Source organism: Nuphar pumila, chromosome 5 (assembly GCF_984573655.1).
Source record: "Nuphar pumila chromosome 5, dmNupPumi1.hap1.1, whole genome shotgun sequence".
In the NCBI taxonomy this organism is placed as follows: domain Eukaryota; kingdom Viridiplantae; phylum Streptophyta; class Magnoliopsida; order Nymphaeales; family Nymphaeaceae; genus Nuphar; species Nuphar pumila.
The window spans coordinates 105,420,369-105,445,813 of NC_143253.1; the positions used below are offsets into that span (position 1 = coordinate 105,420,369).

The following is a 25,445-nucleotide window of genomic DNA, read 5'->3' on the forward strand; positions in this document are numbered from 1 at the left end:
CTTGATTGGTTGGCGTTCGGTGGTACTACCTCGGCGTATGGGTGGTTTAGGCATTCCGGTGCCCAGACTGCGAAGCATTGTTCTTGTCGCCAAGCAATGTTGGCTGGCCCACCAACCGGATAACTCTTGTGCTAGTTTTCTTCTTGCTAAATATGGGGATCCAACTCTTATTCTGGTTCGTCTGGGAACCCGAGGTTTGGCGCTCTCGCACTTGCGTAAATTGTGGTTGAGGGCTTTAGCCTGCTTTAGAGACCATTTTGAGGTCTCCGAAAATTTTGGTCAGTGGTTGCAGTGGGCGTTGGCACCAAGCGGAGAGTTTCTCACCAAAAAAGTGTATAAATCGTTGCTACCGCCAGAGGCTGATTGGTTGCCCGAGGATGTGCTTTGGGCGAAGGGTCCTTCTCCCCGTTCTCGAGTTCTGGCTTGGTTAATTTTGCACGATAGGATCCAGACCCACAGTAATTTAAAGAAGTGGGGCATTCAACTCCCGAGTTGGTGTGTGCTTTGTCAAGCTGCAGAAGAATCTACGTTTCACTTGTTCTGGTCTTGCCCAATTTTTATGGAAATCTTTAGTAGGACCTGGAGGCATCCGGAAGTATTTGTTAAGGAGGAGTCCTTTGCGCTAGATCTGATCTTGGGGCTTGTTTGTATTAGGCGCAACAAGAGGTGGAGGTTCATCTGGCGGACGTGGTTGCTTACTTCTTGGTGGTTTGTTTGGATGGCGCGAAACGATGTTCATTTTCGTCATATTCGGGTTAACATTCAAAACCTGGTGCATAAAATCTTGGTAGATGTTTATGCGATCTTGCATATGCATCTTAGTGATCTTCCACTCCCTCCTGCTGATGCTACCTATCCTTTGTCGCAATTTGGGCAAGCGGCTCTGGCGTGAGCCCATTTTATCTGTCTAATGTTCTTTTCTCTTGTGCTTTCTTTATTTGTTTTGGCTTTTGTTCTTGTTCAGTTCATGGGTTCAACATTTTGTTGATCTTCATGAGTGGTAATGTTGAATTACTTTCGTCTCTCTCTCTCTCTCTCTCTCTCTCTAGTGTCTATTAATGCCTGCCAAAACAATCACAATGAACTGGTCTAAAAACACTCTGAACTGATCATCCAAAGGTATAAACCGGTTCTGAACGTTATGAACCGGTGTCAAGTATAAACAAAAGTTCATAAAGACCCTATAACCGTATGCCAAAATCCTTGTATTTTCTTATATTTATGAAAGCAGGATCTTAGCATCTCAGAATCGGTGAGAAACAGAAAGGAACAAGTCAAAAACAACTTTGAACCGGTCCTGGAAGGAGCCGAATCAGTCCCTGATCCGGTTCAGGCCAAATAGTGCCTGGACCCTGACTGAATCTGGGTCAGAACCAGTTCAAACTGAATCTGGGTCAGAACCAGTTTAAACTGGATCTGGGTCAAACCCGGCTTTAACTGGATCTGGGTCGGACCCGGCTCTTGTGTTTGCCAAGATTCCAAAAACCCTCATGGGAGCTGCCGGATTGCTGGGTTTGGGAGAACTCAGCTGCTGGGAAGAAAGGGTTCTGGGAGAAAACATGTAAGGAGTGCAAAATAGTCATTTTACGTGTCATTTAACCATAGTCAAAGTTTGACCTTAGTTAGTTTGACACCATCTTAATAGAAGGACCATTTTGCACTAACTGTGAAAACGGTAGGGACTCATTTGCAAAATTACATAAAGAGGGAACTGAATTGCAAATCTCTAAAAAGGCCTGGACCATTTTGCAAAAAAACCAAACTTTTATAAAGTTATAAGATGAAATCATCAATACTATAGTGCATGAAAAACTAAAAAAATAAAAGGGTTGTTACATCGTTACTGGTTAACAATTAAGGCACAACAGCCTAATAACCAATTAGAAGGAGCAGCAAAACTGTGATGACCTGGAGTCTCTTGGACACATTTTTTTTCTCTTAAAAATTACAAAAAAATAGGGATTATAGCAACTACGTTAAGGTTCAAGCTTAATAAATGCAATCAAAAGTTCGGGTAGTTCCTTGGTGCAGATGTGGCCACCACAAATTTCGCATCAATGAAGAAAATGGAACATTAATGCATTTTTTTTAGTAAAGCTGATCACACAGATGGATTTATCATGGCCCATTTTACTTTGGAACATATTTTGAACCAATAAATTTAAAATATTAAAATTTAGAGAAAGATCAAAATGGCTCATCCAGATTGAGCCAAAATGCAATTATGAAGAGGCTTTTAATTAACATAGAAATTCCGTCCAGATGTGATCTACACGGTTTGCTTAGTGGGATTTGTCTCTTGGATAATCTGACTGAAAAAACAAGATCAGATTTGGATCCTAGCATTTAGACCATGCTGAACCCATGTATGAGGTCCAATTTGGTCAACATGACCTGCACCTATGATTTCTAGCTCATTCCGGCAGTCAGATCAACGTGACCAAATATTAACCCACGCTAGAGCTACCCATATGGTCCAATCTATTTAAAAACACGAATTCACTTGTTTTTCAAAGTTCAGAATGCTCAGGGATCTGTTGTACCCTCAGACTGAAAGAATATTGTTTCAGTGATTTCCTTAAAATTATATTATATAATTTCTCTAAGAAGAAAAAGCAGATGTTTCCAAATAAAAGAAAAAGTTACTCGGGTACAAATTTACAAACAATATTCTTGGTAACCATATGTTGCACTTTGTGGAGATGGTCCCAAGTTGAGTTAATGAAGACTTTTACAAAGTTTTGCCATCATAAGAATGCAATTGCTTTTCTTTGTTGTGGAAAAAAGCTATTGTTGAAAGAGAAAATCAGTGCCCATTTTTTTATTCTTAAAAAACTAAATTATCTACCTTTTTCAAGTGTACTAAAAAGCTTTTCAGAGTGGGTCAGAGTTGCAGAAAAACTTCAGATGAGCACATATATACAAGTTTAGAGATCATACATGAGAGGACTAAAGAGTGACACAATGAGTTCTGTCAATGAGCACTTCATCTTCATTGAATCTGGTGCACAGGAGGAAGAAAAGAAAAATAAGTTGGTTGAGTGCCGAATCTGTCAAGAAGAAGAAGAGATACTCCACCTTGAAGCCCCTTGTGGTTGTTCAGGAAGTGCCAAGGTGCTCATATTTCCATCTTTTCTAGCCCATCCTTCTTTTTCATCCTGATTGCTGAATTTGGTTTCTTGTTTTTGGTGATAGTATGCACACAGGAAGTGTGTTCAGAGATGGTGCAATGAAAAAGGAAACACTGTTTGTGAAATTTGTTGTCAGGTAAAAATTACTGAGACTTGAGATAGTGGTTAGGTTCTAATGATCTGATAATATCATAAAGGCGAGGTATATCTTCACCAATTAATATGCTATCCCTTTTCATCTGTTTAAATATTTACTTTATTTTGTTCTTTGTTTGATAGCCATATCAGAGTGGATATACTGTGAACCTTCTTCAGGTTCAGGAAGAGATGCATACTTCAATTGATATCAGGTCTGCAACTTCTTTCCAAATTCCTGGTTTCATCATCTTCTTCCTCCTGTTGTTATTGTTATCATCATCATCCCTGATTTTAGTTGCTGATGGCAAAATTGACAGGGATGAGTCTGGCGGGGAGGGATTTTTGAGTGCGGATGATGAGGACTATTTTGAAAGAAATACAACCAAAGCTGCTTCTGCTTGTCGCTCAGCTGCCATCATGGTATGAATACTGTCAATACCACTCTTTTCTTCTAGTTTCTACTCTCCTTTTCTTATGGCAACACACACACACACACACACACACACACACACACACACATATATATATATATAATGCTCTAGTTAGGTCTCAATAAGAAACACAACCTCCGATGATTTTTTGCTTGACCTAGATGTATTTATCATAGTTTACTTAGTAGTTAACATACATTCAATTAAGTATTTTTTATGCACATATGTGTTTTATAGAGGGGTGAAAAATCAACAACTCGCATTGTGCTAAAATTTGATGATAGAAGATTTTTTTTTTTGATAAATTGATTTGATTCAAAACATGTTTGGTAAATAAACAATTTGTGAACACATCTACAGGTTCAGATTTGACAAAAACACCTAAGACTGTTTTTTGCTAGGACCTATTTTTTTTGAGACCCAACTAGAACATTTCCATATATATAGTCAAATAAAGAGGAAACCCAGGCTCACTCTTGGAGAAGAGGAAGAAAACTGGTCCATTTGTCAGTCTCTAGTGGGCCCGGCGCATGAACCCACTACATAATCATATGCCACTAGCCCAGCAGCTTTACGTTTTTTTAACAGTGAAAGTTGCAGGGCTCAATGGAGAAAGATTGAGAGAAAATTACTGTCATCAAACAATTTTAGAGGATGAGTTTGATGCATCAACATGAAGTTCTTTTTGACCCATCACCAATTAATGGAGGGCAATAGAATACATTTTATGCTTTCTTGTTAGGTAAGGGAAATATCTGGTTCAGTCATGAGGGAAAAAACAGCTCTGGCTGCCCAGCCTGGTTTTCAAGGGTTCAAGCCTCGTTCCAATTACACTCAGACTAAAATAGGCCATCATTGTAGGTGCATGCAGCATAGTTTAAAAAACTCGCCGGGTCAACCCAGTGGCTTGGTTGACTCAGCCCAGATCGCCCAGTCATTGGGTCAAAAAACTGCTTGAACTCGGTTTTACAAAACTCGGCTGAGTCATGGACAAGTCATGCATATATATACATATATAATATATTTTATATATAATTACATATATTACATAAAATATAATATAAATATGATGTATATTATATATACAAATATGGTTATACATGTATTAATAAAATTATACATTAAATATATTATAAAAATGTCATATAATGCATATTATATATAATATATTGATAAAACACTATAAATATAGATAATATATACATATATTTATATATTTTATATAAAATATAAAGTTAACATGACCCGGCCAAGTCAAGAGTCACTCAAGGACGAGCCTAATGACGAGTCACTGGGTTTTAAAGTCATGGCATGCAGGCTGTAGCCATTTCACAACGTATTGCACATATTACTGAGCTTGTGCCCAAATCAGGGCTATGAATCCCAAGTCCATTAGGCTATCTGGTTGATGGGGAGTTACAGGTCAGAGCCTCCTTCATATAGCCAACAAACCTGTCTAGTGTCTTTAATGGGCTCATTCCCTCTGGACCTAAATAGATTTCCTGCACACCAATCACCTTTCAGAAAATGGATTTTATTTAATATGGATGCTGCAAAAGCCTCCCCAATTAGGGCTCTTTTAGCACAGGTGGCATAGAAAGTAGGAGAAAATAAAAAGCCTGTACCCCACAGAGAGAGAGAGAGAGAGAGAGAGCACTTGGCTTGGTTCAAAATCAAAATTGAGCAGATGAGTGGAAAGAAAAAGACCCACACCAAATTTTAGCCTTTTATTTGGACATTAATTTTTTACATAACTAGCACATGTTTGTCCTGTCATATTGAAACACCTTACCATATTCAAAAGTGAATCTCTTTGTTAAATCTCTCAGCGCGACTGTGCTGATGGCTAATCTTGTATTTGTTACAAATTTTCACAGCTGATGGTTCTATTGCTCCTCCGGCACACTTTAGCTGTAGCTGTAGAACACGCTGAAGAAGATTACACACTCTTCTGCATAGTAAGAATTGCAAGTTCTTTTATTGTATAATGATGCTAGAACCATTACATATGCTATCTTTTTAAGTCTATCTCAAAGATGGGTGGCTCTTAAAATGAAGGGTCATTTGGCTAGTGTGGATAATCACCACTCAAATTGCATCCAAAATCGCCCTCATAAAATTCACAGGATAAAATTACCCTTATTTAAAAACCGTTAGTCTGTGCTCACAACTCCTGCTTTTTTTTTTCCTTTTCTGCAGCTTGTTCTAGCTAGGGCTGTTGGTTTTCTACTTCCTTGCTACTTGATGGCAAGAGCACTTAAAGTCCTGCAAACTCGAGGGCAGCGTAGGGTGAGTCTCATGTCTGGAAACTCCATAAAATATTCTCTTTTTTTGTACTATATAGACAAGGTGGAGTTAGGCAGACATCTATCAGTTCAGTGGTTACAAAAATTGCACATTGTTAGTAGTCATAATCTGATGGAAACAATCTGATGATTATCTTTCCAGGATCTACCATGACCTCATCATACAGCAAGTCTGGCAAGACTTCTATCCTTGATGATTGCAAGACTATGTTAAATACGAAATTGACATTAATTTTGGTTATTTCATGTGGTTAAGAATGAAGGCTTGACAGCACCAGGATTTATAACCATGTTAATCAGAGTAGGTCGGGTTAGTGGGGCTCGCTATACACCTATTCAAAATTCAACATTACTCTCAGAAACTTGAAAAGAGAAGGCCAGAGTATGTTCTTTGCACTCAAGCCCTTAAATGCTCCAAGCGAAATGCGTCTACATTTCTCCATTTGCAAAAAAAAAAAATGAGGCACATGCTGCACTGTTTTTCATGTATTCAGCATTTTGTATCTGAAAAACAGAAATGCAAATAGAAAGAAGACGGTATTTTTCTCCAAGCAACAAGAACATTATTGTATCATATAAATCTCCTTTCCTGTTAAGAGTAGTGCAGTTGATGTGGTTGTGAGCGCGCATACACAGCTTCCTCTTTTATTCCCAGAGTTTGATAACTCAAGTATGTTACTGCAAGTCATATCCTGGGATCTCCTTTGCCAGTTCAGTCATCATCTGGATGAAATTGATTAATTTTGACATTATATCTGTGCACATAACATACGGTGACTTGAAGAGCAAAAATCTCAATATGGATAATGTGTAGGCTCGTGAGAAGAAACCTCGATATGGATGATGTGTGGGATCTATCCATTGTACAAGCAAAAATGGTATTACCTCATTTCCAAGTAGGTAAATTCTAGTTTGCTGCTACAATTAGCGCAAGAATACTTCAGATAGCCTGGTAACATCTGCTTAGTTGTTCCACCGGAAGTCCTGACTAGACAAAACTCATCGCCTACCCTTCATATGCATCTGAAGTAAAGAATTTAGTCGAAATGGATGGAAACACCACTCCCTGCAAAAGTAAAAAATTCTCAGGCAAAGAGTCTTACTCTTTTGAGCTTGCAAAGCGACATATAAGGTTTCTGCCTTGCACAATGAAGCTGTGTATCATTGGCCAGCAGCCTTAATCTAGCGTCATAATGGCCGAAGCAGGTTATATGTTCTCCCCCCGAAGAGGGCAGTTAGCTACATCTTGTGTTCGGGATCCCAATGAGCACCACGTATTTAAGCATGTGTGTCTCGTATCCCCATGTTTGTCAGCATTAATTAGCATTGGAATTTGATGCGATTGCAAAGACTTAAGTACCCTCTCTTCCATTGGTGCAAAAAAAAATGACGATTCTAGAAAAGGAGTGGTTGTAAAGACTTAAGTGCCCCGAAGATGATTATTTAATATCTAGTCTCTTCACTGCAGGATTATCCGAGAAAGAAATCTCTCCTGGAGGAGGCTATGAACATCAACCATCTCACTCTCTCTCTCTCCCTTCTCTTTCTGCTTCTGTGCACATCTAGCAGAAGATCCTACGTTGCTCCTTCAAGCACTGACTGACCTGCACATTGACTGATGTGGACCTGATTCAGAGTTTTTACTGGAGCTTGATTCAAAATTTTTACCCTTACAGGAGGAGGGTTTGGGGTCTCCTCCCAGCGTGGGTAGCATCATTCAACTAAATGAGTTGTGGATTCTGATTCAGAGTTTTTACTGGAGCCTGATTCAGAGTTTTTACCCTTACAGGAGGAGAGTTTGGGGTCTCCTCCCAGCGTGGTTAGCATCATTCAACTAAATGAGTTGTGGATCCTGATTCAGAGTTTTTACCCTTACAGGAGAGGGGTCTGGGGGCTCCTCTCAGCGTGGGTAGCATCATTCAACTTGAAGAGTTGTGGAGCCTGATTCAGAGTTTTTACCCTTACAAAAGGGGGGCTGAGGGCTCCTCCCAGCGTGGGGAACATCATTCAACTTGATGAGTTATGGAACTTGATTCAGAGTTTTTGCCCTTACAGGAGGAGGGTTTGGGGGCTCCTCACAGTGTGGATAGCATAATTCAACTTGATGAGTTGTTGAACCTGATTCAGAGTTTTTGCCCTCACAAGAGGGGGGTTTGGGGGCTCCTCCCAGCGTGGGTAGCATCGTTCAACTTGATGAGTTGTGGAGCCTAATTCATAGTTTTTGCCCTTACAGGAGAGGGTTTGGGGGCTCCTCCCAACGTGGGTAGAATCATTCAACTTGATGAGTTGTGGAGCCTGATTTAGAGTTTTTGCCCTTACAGGAGGGGGGTCTGGGGCTCTCCCCAGCGCGGGTCCCATTGTGCGGTCAGCGGGCGGGGGTCCAGGGGGGGGCTCCCCTAGCGGGGGGCAGCGCCCCTCAGACCAAATTTTTTTGGGGCCTTGTATAATTTTTTTATTTTCTTTCCCTCTTTTAACTATCGAAAAAGAGCAATAAAGCGTTTTGTTTAATCGTGGGGCTCATGTTTCTTTCGGTTGTTTCTTGCTCGAGGTTTTCGTAACACCCCTTCCCACGATTTTTCTATATTTTTTTTTGTTTCTTTCCCATGATTTTTTCAATGACTCTGTTACATCGATTTTTAGTGTTGTCGGGTCTCCAACAAGCCTCACAGCGATTTATAGTGTTGTCCGGTCTTCCAACAACGATTTGTAGTATTGTCGGGTCTTCCTACAGTGATTTGTAGTGTCTTCGGCAAATCACTATAGCGATTTATAGTATTTTTTGGTCTCCAACGAGCTCCACAACGATTTATAGTATTGTCCGGTCTTTTAACAGCGATTTGTAGTATTATTGGGCCTTCCTACAGTGATTTGTAGTGTTTTCTGGTCTCCAACGAGTCTCACAGCGATTTATAGTGTTATTCGGTCTTCCAACAACGATTTGTAGTATCTTCCGCAAATCACTATAGCAATTTGTAGTGTTTTTGAGTCTTCATCGAGCCCCACAGTGATTTATAGTGTTGTTGGATCTCACTATAGCGATTTGTAGTGTCTTCCGCAAATTACTATAGCGATTTGTAGTGTTATTCTGTAAGCAAATCGCTGTAAATTGCTACCCGAATTAGGACCAACTTGTCAGGGTCATATCTCCCTAACCGGAGGTCATATTTTCAATCCGTAAAAAATGGTGTCTTTTTTATTGAGTCTAGTTTATTCTTGTCAAATTTTAGCGATTTCTATGATCATTTCATTCTCCATTTTAACTAAAAATTAGACTCCTATTATTTTGTGTTATTTGAGTTGCACAACACTATAAATCGCTGTGGGGTCTGGTTTATAGTGTTACGAAAACCCCACAACAATTTATAGTGTTGTGCAACTCAAATAACACAGAATACTAGGGTTCTGGTTTTTAGTGTTACGAAAACCCCACAACGATTTATAGTGTTGTGCAACTCAAATAACACAGAATAATAGGGGTCTAGTTTTTAGTTAAAATGGAGAATGAAATGATCATAGAAATCACTAAAATTTGACAAGAATAAACTAGACTCAATAACAAAGACATCACTTTTTACAGATTTGGAATATGACCTCCGGTTAGGGAGATATGACCTTGATAAGTTGGTCCTAATTCGGGTAGCGATTTACAGCGATTTGCTTACTGAATAACACTATAAATCGCTATAGTGATTTGCGAAAGACACTACAAATCGCTATAGTGAGATCCAACAACATTATAAATCGCTGTGAGGCTCGATGGAGACCCAAAAACACTACAAATCGCTATGGTGATTTGCGGAAGACACTACAAATCGTTGTTGGAAGACCGAATAACACTATAAATCACTGTGAGGCTCGTTGGAGACCCGAAAATACTACAAATCGTTGTAGGAAGGCCCGATAATACTACAAATCACTGTTAAAAGATCGGACAATACTATAAATCGTTGTGGGGCCCGTTGAAGACCCAAAAACAGTACAAATCGCTATAGTGATTTGCGGAAGATACTATAAATCATTGTAGGAAGGCCCGACAATACTACAAATCGTTGTTGGAAGACCGGACAACACTATAAATCGTTGTGGGGCTTGTTGGAGACCCGACAACACTAAAAATCGTTGTAGCGGAGTCATTGAAAAAATCGTGGAAAAAAAACAGAAAAAGAAAAATAGAAAAATCGTGGAAAGGGGTGTTACGAAAACCTCGAGCAAGAAACAGCTGAAGGAAACATGTGTCCCACGATTAAACAAAATGCTTTATTGCTCTTTTTCGATAGTTAAAAGAGGGAAAGAAAATAAAAAAATTATACAAGGCCCCAAAAAATTTTGGTCCGGGGGGGCGCTGCCCCCCGCCAGGGGTGGCCCCCTCTGGACCCCCGCCCGTTGACCGCGCAGCGAAACCCGCATCGGGGGAGAGCCCCCGGACCCCCCTCCTGTAAGGGCAAAAACTCTAAATCAGGCTCCACAACTCATCAAGTTGAATGATGCTACCCACGCTGGGAGGAGCCCCCAAACCCCTTCGCTGTAAGGGCAAAAACTATGAATCAGGCTCCATAACTCATCAAGTTGAACGATGCTACAGTCAGTGTGCAGGTCAGTCGGTGTTTGATGGAGCAATGTAGGATCGTCTGTTGGATGTGCACAGAAGTAGAAAGAGAAGGGAGAGAAAGTGATAGAGTTGATGTTCATGGCCTTCTCCAGGGGAAACTCTTTGCCTCCCTTGATTTTTTCTCTAGAGAGAGAGAGAGGGTTTTACAGTGTTTTACGTACAAGGAAGAAGAAAAAGATGACGATGAAAAGTTCAAACAGACATTTTTGATGACTCAGGTTCGTTTCGCCGGATGACCATCGGATCGTCGGCTCACCATTATTTTGCCGGATCACCATCGGATCGTCGGCTAAAGTTTGTTTCACTGTGTAGATTTTGAAGAGTCAACATCATCCTCGACTTTCTGGATGAAGGACATGTTTGTCCTTTTTTTGAACTATTTGTTTTCCTTTTTTGAATGAACATTTTTGTCATTTTCTCAAACCGTCGTTTTATGGCAAGAATAACAAGTGGTGTCAACATACACGGGAATACGAGCCCCATATGCTTATATACGTGGTGCTTTTTGGGACCCCCCAACACAGACGTGGGAATCAGTGAATCATAAGGGGCTAACATACACCACCCTACCCCTTCCATGTATATCTGTATTCCCCATGCCATCGGTACCGGAATCGTCTCTTCACTGAGTGAAATGATTGATAACAGGCTCCATTAAATTTTAAACCAGGCGTCAAAGATGTCACTAAACAAATTGCATCCATCCATTCTGATTTGATTCTTGTGATTCCCAAGTCGAATCGTACTTGGTAGCCTTGTTAATAGCTGTAATCTGCAACTTGGTTCAAAACTTGGGGAATGGAACCCGAGTAACCTTTTTGGTGGCAGATGATGTGAACCAGATAACCGTCAGATCGCTTAAGTATTGAAAATCCACACGAAAAAACAAAGGTTCTCAATCCAAAGTGATTTTTTATCTTTGTTGCAGGTTTGAAATTGTCTTAAAAAATTCTAGGTGTCATGCTGATCTTCTAAGTTCTTTCCTAAATCTAAAATAATAAAGCAAACAAACAGTCCACCTATTGTCTTTACCTAGGAAACGAAAAGAAAACACACAAGAAAACACTATTCTTTTGTATCTAAATCGATTTTTTCTCACAAAGAAAGAAAAAATAGATCATCTGGCTATGGACCTTGCCCAGAAAGTACACCTAAGTCCAAACTCCACAAACAGCACACAAGGTTAAGATGCAAATACCGGTTTTAAGAATCGGGGCTCCAAAACTAAAAAAAAAACTGAGATTTGATCTGAAAAAAAATTGCTTCACCAAAAATTTTCTAAGTCAAGAAACAGTAGCCGACTTTGCTACTAATTTTCAATTCTGAAAACAACATAATTCAAAAAAATTCTCAAAAAAAAAAAACAAATAAAAAGATTTTTTCAACGGAGTATACAAACTGAAAAGTGACATGCGGGTGCCAAGATATGACCCTAATAACGTCCTAAAAGCAAGTGCTGAAGAGGCATTGCAGCCGCTGTTCCGATTGATTCTGTCTATTTTTTGGTAACTTGCGCCAAAAATCCGAAGATGCAGTAAAAAAAACAGAAAAAAAAGTGTTATATTTCCAGGGGAGAGAAGAAAAAAAATAAAAAATGCCCTTATTATTAGTTTTTCTTGGGTTCCTGCAATGCAACTTCAGGCCCCACAATTAGCCACTAAAATTCAACAGATTCTCATGGCCTTCAACCTTCAACCTCACTTCATCTTGTGGCAACTTGCGGGGGGTGGTTAAAACATTCTTAATGATGGTGAAGTGAACATCAAACTCTGCCTTCAGTTTAGAACAGCAAGCCTCGATCCACTTCTCTGCAACACTGGTTGAAACACTATCTTGGCTGTCTTTCTCATGTTCTTCAATGGCTGGCCTTATTTCATCATACAAGGAATCCAGTTGGGTTTTAGCAAGGTTCCTAGCTTCCTGCACAAGTTATTAATCATTATCTAAAGGAAAATCTTCAGAGGTAACATGAACAGACTTCTGTAATAATCTCTTGGCAAAAGAAGAGAACATGTATTAACAATCAGACACGATATTTACATCATTCTGAAACACAAGGTGCCGAAGTGAGCTACAACCTGGGAGATTTAACCTCACGAGAAAACAAAATCAACCAAAGATTAAAAAAGGAGATACAGAAAACACAGCCTACCAAATTGGGCATCAAAAGTGATAATCACAAGGTTAAACCTAAAATTAAAATCGAAAAACCATCATCGACTAATTGAAACTTCCAACCAGTACAAACAAGTGATGAAATCAGCCAGAGAAAATCCGACAAGAATTTTTTAACAGAATGCAGGCATTATTCTGCGTCATATTGAAAAAGGAAAGAGATGAAAGAAGAATGTATTGTATAGATTATGTAGACTAACACAATTATAAAATGCATAAGCTGAATCCGAAGGGAGTGTATACTGTACCTCAAAAGCTAAAATCTCTTCTTGTGCTTCTTTTGACGGTAAGAACCCACTGATAAGCTTTACATTGACCTGCTTTGGGGTGAGATGCTTTGATCTTCCACCAAAATAACTCGTGCTTTTGTTCTGGCTAGGTTCAATTTGATGGTTGTGACATGCAGTATTATTTTGAATATGAGGTGTTGCACTTGTATCAGAAAAATGATGAGAATCTTGTGATTGCATTTTTGAATCTTCATCTTCCTCTAGTTTTATCATCTCGTCCATGACATCCTCCTCCATTGAACCTAGATTAAGACGCTCAGGTATAACAATTTAAAATTCAGAACTATTTTTGTAATAGAAATCAACATTCATTTCAACTAAATTATCATCTTCTATTCCATTTGACCAACCAGACTCTTTTGATAAATCCATAGGCTTGAGAAGCTTTGAGGTTGGTCCATCTTCTTCAGAATCATAGAGGGATATTCTCGATAGAGAATCTGAACCATATGATAAGGAAATTCAGATAAGAAAAGAAAGGCAAGTAGTTTCAGCATCCATCATGTATTTATTATACTTTGTACATTGTTCACAATAACATGATCCATCATGGAAATATTCCTTCATCTCTCTCGCTCTCTCTAGAGAGAGAGAGAGTTGATATATATTTATATACATCAAATTTCTATAGATATGCTTCAATGTTATTCCTATATTATGAACTCCCACTCGTGCCAAACCTTCTCATGAACAAAGCTACTAAAGTGCTATAGCCATTAATTATTAAGGGTTTAATAAGATACCTTGACTGAATACTGTGACACTATCTTAACCAAGGGGTATCAGGTTTGAATCACACTAACAACAAAACCATCAACTTACTGGATTGCATGCGACATACATCATAAGACCAAGTGGAGGAAAATAATGTTTCTGACATCATTAGATACCAACAATAAATGTAAACAAATATGAAACAGATAAACTTTTAAACAGCATATATGGTAGCATAAGGATGCCAGATCACCTGCCATCATCATCTTCCCAAAGGTAAGTGTCCTCCTGCAAACATATGAAGATCATGATAAGCGGTTGATGCTCTTGGAAGGATCACTTCAACTTTGAAGCGCTTACTATTCACAGAGATATTGGCAGCAATGAAGAAGCTTTAAGAGGATTACAGAGCGATCCTTAATAAGCTAAGAGTATCCATCTCATGATAATATGCACTGAAATTAAAAAAATAAAAATGACTAAGACAGTCCTAACAAAGATTGAACAAACCTTAATCTATTCATTTTTTTTTAACCCTGGAGAGTGATTGCTGCATGATAAGCAAAGTTAGTGAAAGTAGATATTTTCTTCAATTAGCATGCTGGTTATGTCACAAGGATTCAACTAAAAGGACATCGGGCACACCAATTTTGTGTAAATTTCCATTGAAAGGTTATGTTGAAGTATCTGTGTGACATAGCATGCTGGAAATCAGCAAATGAACAACAATAATGCCAAAAACACCATCTTGCAATGAAGCAGCTGCCTGTGAAAGATGAGGAACTACAAACAAAAGAATTTATTGTCCATGCATACATACGTGGCCACAAAAATATCATTCATATACAAAGCATCAAAAGTTATGCTGTTGGAAAAGCAAAGGACAAATCCAAATTCACGGGCAACATAACTACTAAAAAGTTAAGTCTACAACACTGGTAAGCACAAACAATGACATGCCCATAACATGACTGTTAAGGGGGACAAGCAAAACATGTTTCTAAAACTCCTGCAGTCGTGAAAATTTGAGTTCAGACTTGAGAATAAGTTTTGCTCTAAACTACTTGAATCCACTGAAAATCTTCACCTGAAAACCACGAGATTTTGCCCCGAGAAATCCAGAACAAGATGCTGCCCCACAGAGGCAACGAACCTTTGCACCTCCGTACCATTGGAAATTATAATCATAAGATAGTTCTGTACCAGCTGGGATGTTCTGCTTTGCAAAAATGCCAACCCTTATTTCCCCCAAGACAGTCCACTTTCTTGTCACACAATTCGGCTCACTGCATTCTTCAGCAAGTGGAAATCGGAAGTCAAAAGAGAATCATCATATTGTTCAAAAAACTGCCAGAAGATCATTCATAAAACACACCAAATATACCCTTTATCATAGAAACAGGATACAAACTGCTTCAAGTTAGAAATGTATTTGGTCCTTGTAAGACAATATCCTCAAACTAGGTCAACAGAAACTGATTCCGCATGAAAGATACAAAACCAAACATCTCATGCCAGGGCAGATCTTAACACAAAAACATGGAAGTCCAAGTTTTCTTCCTATACATTTTTTTCCTGTCTACTCACCATGAATGGTTGACAAATCGAGCAAGACTTCCCTTTCTGGTGGCATCAACAGAAACTGATTACGCATGAAAGATACAAAACCAAACATCTCATGCCAGGGCAGATTTTAACACAAAAACATGGAAGTCCAAGTTTTCTTCCTATACATTTTTTCCTGTCTACTCACCATGAATGGTTGACGAATCGAGCAAGGCTTCCCTTTCTGGTGGCATCAACCAGCTCAGAAGCATCCAGAGAAATAATAAATGCATCCTTCAGTCCTATAACAAGGCAGTCAGAGACACATCATCTCCCAGAAAAAAAGGAAGTTTAGTTTAATTTTGACAAAAAGTTATCAGATACCATCTCTTTCATAGATTTCAGACCTCCGCCTCGCTTCTGTCCATGTAATTACTTCTCCACAATATTCGATAACAAATTGGCCAGCCTGAATAAGTCATAAAAGTATGGGTGTGATTTATACTGTTCTCATGACAATCAGTAGTATGAAAAAAGAAACTTTTGACTCCACATGGCATGTTTCATTATAAAATATTCCAAATCTTAACGTCACAAAGTAGCCCATGTGATTGTATCCTATTGGCAATTTACCTTTATATTTTCATCAGCCAGAAGGCCCCATCCACGATCATCAGTTTTAAACAGTTTTGATTTTACATAATGGCATTTCTGGAATCTCTGGAAAAAACATTTGTATATAAAATTTAGAACATCGGAAGCAAACAAAAACATGATAGAAAAATCACTAATAAAAGGCTGTGCATCGGGCACCACATATGTTCATCAAACAAAAGACTCACTGGCAATATGATGCAAGCACAGTCTACCCTAATAATTTCATGGCCACCATTTAAGGTTGGTTAAATGGGTCATGTATTCACATTGATTTGTGATGATACGGCATCAGCAGTAACGTTAGAAAAGACTAAGGTATACTTGGATGCCACAATGCTAAAACATGTGAATATCAATGCAGTTTCTATGTAAAGATATCACAGTTTTATTTTCTATAATGTGATAATACTATGAATACAAGGGAGAAAAGGAGAAAGATTCCTACGTTTAAGAAGAAAAAGGAGCCAACTAGCTTTCTATTACCAATGAAAGAGGAGGGAAAAAAGGAAAGAGGTAGCTTCATATTTTTAAGTTTTTTTTATTTATTCTGGTCCATAGTTACCGGAATCCCCTAGACTAAGTAGGAATCCAGATTCCCAAATATGGGAATCCCGATTTTTAGTCATGGGGATCCCAATTCCAAGTCATGTCACTATTTGGATGTCAGAATTTTGTATAAAATTATAGTGATACAAGTATGACACTATTAGAACGTAAGATTTCTTTTGCAAATTTTGAGATAATATGAATATATTTTCTATTGCTTCATAAGTTTGTCTTTTAAATGAGAAAAAAACAATGATTTTTCTAAATTTGTAATATATGTGATAAAATATCCATAAAATATTGTACAAACTATTTATTTATCATTTAAATGTATATGTCTAAAGAAAGCTTAAAAAGGTGTTGCTTTTTTAATATTTTGTACTTTTGCTGCATATATGTTCGTGTTTTATTCTCTTAACTAAGTGATCTTGAGATTTTCTAATAAAATGGCATAGTTTCTTAGTGGACTTCCTTTCTTCAAAGTTTCTTATTTTCTCTTATGTCACAGGGACACGCCACTTAGGTGGCGAATAAGGTACCGATATGACGACACAGATTCGGACACGAGAAATGGTATAATTCGTGTAGGACAAGGTCAACATTGTATTCGACACATCGACTCGATGCACGACATGTATCTAACGGGTTCGACATGGTGTCTGATATAATAAAAATATGCTTATAAATATATATATCTTTAAAATTTTAATGGATAATATATATTATAGATTTATATAAAAATATTGAATATATGTATGGTCGTGTTGCTGAATCATAATTTTTTGAAGATTGGTGTATCGTACCAAGCAAATTTTCATCATATCCCTTACATTCGCATCCATTTGAAAGATTTTCTCCATCAATTTATTAGTATTTCATATGATTTTACATATTGCTTCCTAAATGATTCCTCACACCACTTCTTACTCGCTTCCCGCTTCCAAATTCCCTAAAATTTTTTAAACTGCTTCCCCATTCTGTTTTCTGTACTGCTTCTCGTTTTCAATTCTTATCTTAGCAATTATGTTCCGATCTTACATAAATTTTTCATATAATAAAACATACCTTTTTGGCATACTATAATGGTATAACCTATGTCACATAGACATGCCCGGGAGGTCGCCGTACCCGTGTCGACATGGGGGCAGGTACCGGGCACAATGTGGTTACGCCGCGGGTCGGGTTTGCGTTAAAACTTTGGTTTGACCAAGGTCAAAGGGGCGGGGCCATTTTGGTCCTGCCCCACCCGATAAAACGACCCCCTACCTCTATCTGCTGTCCTGATGCCCTAGACTCTCTCTCTCTCTCTCTCTCTCTCTCTCTCTCTCTCTCTCTCTCTCTCTCTCTCTCTCTCTCTTCCCCATCTCGATTTCCCCCCTTTCTCTCTTTATCTCGTCTTCTCCCTTTCTCTTTCTATCTCATCTTCCCCCTTTCTCTCTATCTTTCTCTCACGACACTCCAACGACCTCCGACGGACCTCTCACACTCCAGCGACTGAAGGAGCTCACCTCGCGACACTCCAACGACCTCTCGAGCATCTCTCGAGGAATGATAATAGGGTGTTTTCAATTTATATTTTCATACATTTAGTTTAGTTGGTTGTTAAATGTTAAACTAATTTATGTTATCTTGATGAAAAAATGGATTTTGATTTTTTGAATTTATTTTGTATTTATGTGATATTATATATATCACCATATCCTTGTTCCCACATTTTTGAAATTGTCGTGATGTACCCTTTGTACCCATACCCATGTGACATAAACATTGAGAAAAAGGGTGATATTGCAAAGTATTGCAATATCAATATACATCAAAACATATTCTAAGGGCTCGTTTGGGAACAAGCATGAATTTCTAAAAAGTCATGCCAGCTTAGCTTTCCCATGTGAAAGCTTTCATAGGGAAGGAGGTATGAAAGGATTGACACAAAAAGTGGTAAATGGTAGGAAAAACTAGGGTCCACTTGTGTCAGCATAGAACTTTCCCACCATGATTATTTGATGTTTGTTTCATTCATGGTGGGAAGGATTACATCACGATTGCCTAATCAGCACTTTCCCATGAAAGTTGCATGAAACAAACAAGGCCTAAGTTAAAGAGAGGACTTTGGAAAAGTATTTTATAAGCCAAAAAGATATTCGAAAAAGGAGAATATTTGCTCTTTTCCTCGTCCGTTTTAGCACTGCATAGATTTCAACCCATGGTCACTATGTCAGCACAACTCCAACCATGAGCCTTTCGCTATCAAGCACAAGACATTGGAGATCAGTGACCTTATTCTATCAGAAGAAAATATCCCTAAGGCAGTTTGGTCCTTTTTGCATTAACAAGAAAAGCCCATCTGTACACAGCAGATGCAGCAATCCTACAAGTACCAATGCCAACTGGAAATGGTTGGGCTGCCATCTCCAATTATCACCATTGCTTACCAGATTCCTGCTACAAAATGTATAAGGGAATCCTCTTTCTCTCTAATTCTTTGGCGATCGATATATGGCTTAAAAAACCACCAGCCTGCACACAGTCAGGCTAAGCATGAAAGGTTGCAGGCTTGAATGCATTTGAAAGGGCTCAAAATCTTTTAATATAATGCACTATGTGTATTACCATAAACTACTGCTCGATATTCTTACACTTATCAATAGTATTTTTGTATTATTCTCTTTTTGCTGTATATGCATCTTATTAGATTAGCATAAAATTAAATCAGAGCTCAGTCGCATTAAAGCTCTAAGAAAGATTGAAGTGCCCTAAATTTTCTGAGAATCACATAGAAGAGGCCCATGCTCTTTGTGCTTGTCACAAACAGATCTGAAACAATGTAACCTTCTTCAAGAATTCTTTTCTTTTTCTCTATTCCGATATACAACTTTTCCTGCATGACCTTCAAGCCCTCCAATATCTGTCCACCTACACAGGATACCCTGAGAAGGATCCTTACTAGTTGCTGACTGGTCTATTAAAGAAGCTAAAAGAAATGCTTGGCATACCTTTATTTCACTTCATTTTGCACCATGGTGATTCTTTTCTCTTGCATGTAGAACCTTTCTTTTTGTCTATCACTTTCAAACCTCTCAAGAATACTGCAGAAGCAGGCAATCTACAATGCTGATGAGACCACGACTAACAAAGATCAAGACGCTTAAGAAGAATGGGATTTCAAATTCAATCCTATGTTGTAATTCACTAAAGCAAGTTGACTATCAAATGCAGGAGGGAAAACTGAAACTAATCAGAACCAAAAGGATCACAAGCCCTGCATCGAGCAAATGACAACTTGCAAGTTCTGTGGAAGCGTGGATAGATTATGATGGTGCATTTCACTTGCCAGTGAAATATGCCTTTGACAATTGATGCTTCAGTGACTAACTTAAAGATGCTTATCAAACCGGATCATGGATGAAGAAATCTACTGCAACCATGAATTGCATGATCATTCTACGCCTATGTCACAGGGATTCGGCTAGCAGGGTGCCGCACCCGCGTCGACGCGACTCGACGCGGGTGCGGGTGCAGCACCGGGTGTGGTCAACCCGACCCTGGGTGCGTTGACCGCACCCAGGGTCATTTTTGTCCTTTTTGGATTTTTTTTTAAATTTTTTTGCCCTATGAAATGGGCTGCGGAATTTAAAAACAAATTCTTTGGGGGGGGGGGGGGGGGGGCTGCCCCCCTATAACCCCCCGCCAGGGGCGGGGCCCCCTGGACCCCCGCTCGTTGGCCGCGCAGCGGGACCCGCACCGGGGGGAGCCCTCGGACCCCCCTTCCTGCAAGGGCAAAAACAATGAATCAGGCTCCACAACTCATCACTTTCATCTTTGGGGACAACCATATAAGATAAAAAAATGGTAAAAAGCAAGTTGGGCACACATGCAAACATAAAACAAAAGGCTTCTTATGAAGAGGGATCAGTCTAGGAAGTTAATAAGTGTGTTGACTTCCATAGCCATCTGCATGTGTTAACACATGACCATAAAATACACCCTTGAAGTTTAAAAATGACTTGGCGGTTCCATGCATTAATGGACACCAATAGCTATTTTTGCAATTTTGTGTAAAAATAAGTTACACACTTATTAGCTGTGCATTCAAAATGCACAATTATTAATATGTTTTCCTAATAAAAATTACTAAAATGTCCATAATTGTGACAATTAATACACCTAATCACCATATCAATTTTTAAATTTGTTAGGGGCATAAAATTGTGGTGAACGTGCTAACATGCATAAATGTCATGGACCTTAACAGCTACCATACATTCATACATATACACTATACATGATATATATATTTTACATTTTTTCCCCTGCCGCACCCCCGCACCCGGGTTTTTTGGAAGTGCTGAATCCCCGCACCCGCACCCATGTGACATAGTTCTATGCACTTTCAGATTGACTGTTATTTGTAATATATAGGATAGAATCAGAAAAAAGATGGAGACGAAGTTTATCAACTCATATCAACAAGTGGCAGATTTATTTACAAAAGGAGTATCAACAGAAAGGAGCAAATTTTTGAATGCCAAGTTATACATGTTTCATGACATGCACAACTTGAAGGGGAGTGTTGGAATGAGGCTGCACAGCTTCCGGGAGCTATTATTAAAGTCAGAAGATTTATTGGTAGTGGCAAACTTGTAATATATCATTTTGTTTATTTTGTTTTTGTAAAATAGGGGAGGTCACCTTAATGGCATATGTTTGTAATTCAGTGCTTATACATGCAATGTTTGTAATCAGCCCTATTAGGGCACCTATTATATTAATGAGAAATAGAGGTCCATCCCTTCACCGAGAATCAGTATTAAGGGCCAACCCAAGGTTGTAAGTATCGTATTGGTTGGGCCCAAATTAAGACTGTATTGTATCATATCGTATCATAAAATATCATAAATTTTTAATAAAAAATTTCCAAAAAATCCAAAAACAAAAATCAGAAAAAAATAGTAAAAAAAAAAACAATACCACATGAAACAATGATGAATTGCACAAAATACAATCATAAAATGGCATATGAAGCATTTATGTCTCTATGAGTTGCATAAGACATCATCAAACATCAACTAATATAGAATCATAGATAATATTACATGCACATCTCACAAGAACAATGCAAAATATTAAATATCTTGCAATTAAAACTTTCATATTACCAACTAATGCACTCTTGAGAAAATTGCAAAAGCCCTCTCCCTAGCGCACGGGTTGGCCCCCAAATCGCTCACAGCTCCTAGGGTGCGTGATTCCCCTCTAATGGCCTCTACACAAATGAGGGAGTCGGCCCTCAAAAGGTATTTAAAACCCAAAAGTTAAAAAGAAAGTTCCGGCCCCTTTTAAAGTGTGCTGATATCGTATCGTACGATACGTCATGTATCATACGATATGGGTCAATACAGATGTGTATCATATGATACACCCGATGCGGGTACGATACACACTCGTATCACAATACGAGTGTATCGTATTGAGAACCTCAATAGTAATGATATGTACTACACCATATCATATGATACAGCATGATACTTACAACACTGGGCCAACCAATGTGTACACCTTCCTCTTCCTTCCTCAATATTGCACATGAGAGTGGCTTGGGTGCATGTTTCAATTATCACAAACACATTATATGCTTTTTAAAAGTCTTCCTGGTCTATATTAAAAAATCAACAATGCTTCTTCCTTTGGTGATGAGATTTTCTCCAAAAAATCCAAAGATAATTAGTTATTTTAGATTATCTCAAGAAATAACCTAATGAGAAAGCATATAAGTTTGAAATCCGAAGAAACAATTATAAATTACTAAGTCAAGACAAGTCATGATTAAGAAGTGTGGATGTAATTATCATGCCATGACGAGTCACAAAAAGCAAACCATACAATCAGTGATAAAATATGAAGTCATAGACATGTTGCTGATGTTGATTGTGTTAGACACATTATTAAACATTTTCAAAACTCATCATGCCCCGCATTGGGGTTGTGTCAACATTTACCTATGTGAATTGCCCATGTGACAGCATGGGATCTCACAAATCCTCCAGAAGCAGCAAATAATCTTAGTGCTGATAATTACCCGAGAAGCAGGAAAAAAAACAGAAATACTTAAAGATGATAGTCAATATTTATGTTGAGCATACAAGTAACATTTTGGATGGACTTTGTCAGGGATCTTATTCAAGGTATACTGTCACATACATAGCCAACTTGAGTAACCTGCACCAATATCACATCCTAAAATGTTTAAATAACATTTTTTATGACACATTTTATGGCATTTAGATGGCCAATACATCAAACAGCCATCTCCCAGGGAAGTGTCTCAAGAATGATATTCCACACATGTTATTAACATATAAAACTGAGTCAACAAGATAGAGATAAGACTTGAAATACAATATAAAATATCAAGAAAAATAAAATGAACTTTATACTCAACCTGATTTTTGCAATAATCACCACAAGGACAAAATCCAGGTGGACATTCTGTGTTTGTTAATACATTCAGACACCTGTCACCACATGCACTTTCGGGATCATCAGCAGCATATTTGCAATTGCAAATAGGAATATCTACTTTCTTTTGCTTTCTATGCCTAAAAAAATATAAAATAGACAATCAAAACCTTTTTGTTAAACAACCAATGAGCTTTCTCTAGAGAGAAAAAAAAGAGAGAGACTATTCTCAAAGTAAAAGAATTTATTATCAAAAGTCTGACCAAACCTTCACTCATAAGTAAATAAAAGACACATCAAGTTGAAGTCATGTATAATTCACAGTTTTGCAACAGGAACAATATAAAAAATCTATAATTCTCCAAGGTAGATGAAATTTTCACTGTTTTCTTTTATCTTAATTTTTCTTTTTCGAAAAACTGTTCTTATTTTAAAACTACCCTTTTAATGCGGGTCTCCAAACCAAGATCCAAAACTCATAAGACAATTTTCAAATGCAAAACATAAGAGTCAATTCATTTCACAAAATGTTCATCATTATTTACATCGATGTACAAGGTCCCAAAAACAACAGAAGCAGTCCCAGGTCCACGTCTCTGAATGTCCACGAGCTGCCACGTATCTTCCACTGCCACAACCGCCTACGGCTGGGTGCCTGAAAATAGTAACAATTGAAGGGGTGAGACAACACCCGTCTGAGTAGGGGTGGCAAAACCTGACACGACCCGCCAACCCGCCTCTTAGGCGGGTTCGGGTTGGGCAAAAACGAACCCGTTTAATAAACGGGTCGACCCGCCTAACCCGTTTATTAAACGGGTCGGGTTCATGTTAGGGGTATGCCAACCCGGCTGACCCGTTTAATAAACGGGTTAGGCGGGCGGGTTAACCCGCTGACCCGCCAACCCGTTTACCCGACCCACAAGAGATCAAGTAAGTTTGAAAAGTCACTTGGCCAATACTCCATTTCTCAAACAAGAAGAGTCGACCCTTGATTCATCATCGACCTTTAGGAGAACTAACACTGTGAAAGAGACTTAGAAGGAGTCGACCATGCTGAACCGAGGTCGACTCTCAACTGGGGTTAAGTCTCTCTAAAAGTACAAGGAGGAGTCGACTCTCCCAACCTAGGAGTCGACCCTCAGAACATACACAACCCAAAGTCGGAAGAGAAGTCGACTCTTACAATCTATGAGTTGACTCTCGATTCAACATAACCACCAAACAAGTGCAAAGAAAGAGTTGACCCATCCAAACACAGGGGTCGACTCTAAGAGCATAGCATAATTCCAAAACCGAAGAGGAGTCAACTCTCCCAACTTGGGAGTTGACCTTCAGGTGCACCGAGCACACAAACTCATGCCATGTCTGCCTACATGCATGGATATTTTATTAAATCATTTCATTTAGTTGTTGTTGCATTACATGTCATGCACCACATATATTTATTGTTACGATCATGTTTACAACCAAAAGGGCACCACTCCCTCGATATTATGGGCATCCATCGACTATTCACGGGGTGTTCATTCATCCATTTCATTTATAAAATCCTGATATTCACTGTGATGCTAGCACCAGAGTCTGACAACTTTCATCAAAGCATCCCTATCCTAGGGACCTAGAGTCTGGAACCTTATCCTTCTTCCTGTAGTCGACGTAGTGTACTACTAGGCATACTGCAACAGCTCCGCCTCTGTCTCGAGTATCAGAGTCCAGTGTCCCCGAAGCCCCATGGTGGGGGACATATCCTTTAGATCCACATGAGAGGAGTTTGCTCAATTGTCCCAAAAAATTCTCCCAGGAGATTGGTGTAGGCATGTTCACATTTGACAAGCTAGCTCAAGCCACACCGGCGAGCACATGTCACCCTTTGTGACAACATACAATGCATATTGTTTTTAATTAGAGTTTCTTATGCACCACATAACCTCAGAATATACTCTTTGATCATCCGAGGTCAACATCCAAACATGCTCTTTTAACAAGCTATGTCACATAAGTGCGAGTGCGGATACGGGTGCGAATGTGGCGATGCAACACTTTAAAAAAACTTGGGTGCGGGGGTGCAAAAAGGGTATGCAAATATATTTTAACAGTTTTAAGTTAACACTACGTATATGTGTGTGCATTTATGTATTTATTTATATAATACAGATAAAATCAGACTTGGTTAGGGTTAACTGAATTTACTTTTAAACAGAAATGGACCTCAGTGTGGTTGACTTCACCCAACAAAGGAAGTTGTGTGCAAGTGTCGCACCCACAAGGGTGCGGGTGTGGTGATAAAAGAGTATGTGTTAAATAGGTAACAAGATACCTTTAGGGTCATCATCCTAGAATACCTATTGTATGTACACATATCCCTTTCTTTTTCCTTGGTATTACCATCCTAACAATCTATGTCACGGGTGCGGGTGTGTGGCACTTTAAAAAACCTTGGGTGCGGG

General features: G+C 38.8%; 1 pseudogene across 1 annotated transcript; it reads right to left on the bottom strand.

Annotated features, from left to right (window-relative positions):
* Positions 1-12,265: 12,265 nt before the first annotated feature.
* LOC149838006 (histone-lysine N-methyltransferase ASHH1-like) lies at positions 12,266-24,816 on the bottom strand (annotated as a pseudogene). The gene is made up of 10 exons (XR_016432240.1): positions 24,617-24,816; positions 22,982-23,138; positions 15,973-16,059; positions 15,724-15,808; positions 15,548-15,641; positions 14,882-15,080; positions 14,048-14,082; positions 13,387-13,520; positions 13,039-13,335; positions 12,266-12,535 (listed from the first exon to the last, which is right to left on the bottom strand). The product of XR_016432240.1 is annotated as a histone-lysine N-methyltransferase ASHH1-like (transcript).
* Between the last annotated feature and the right edge of the window lie 629 nt (positions 24,817-25,445).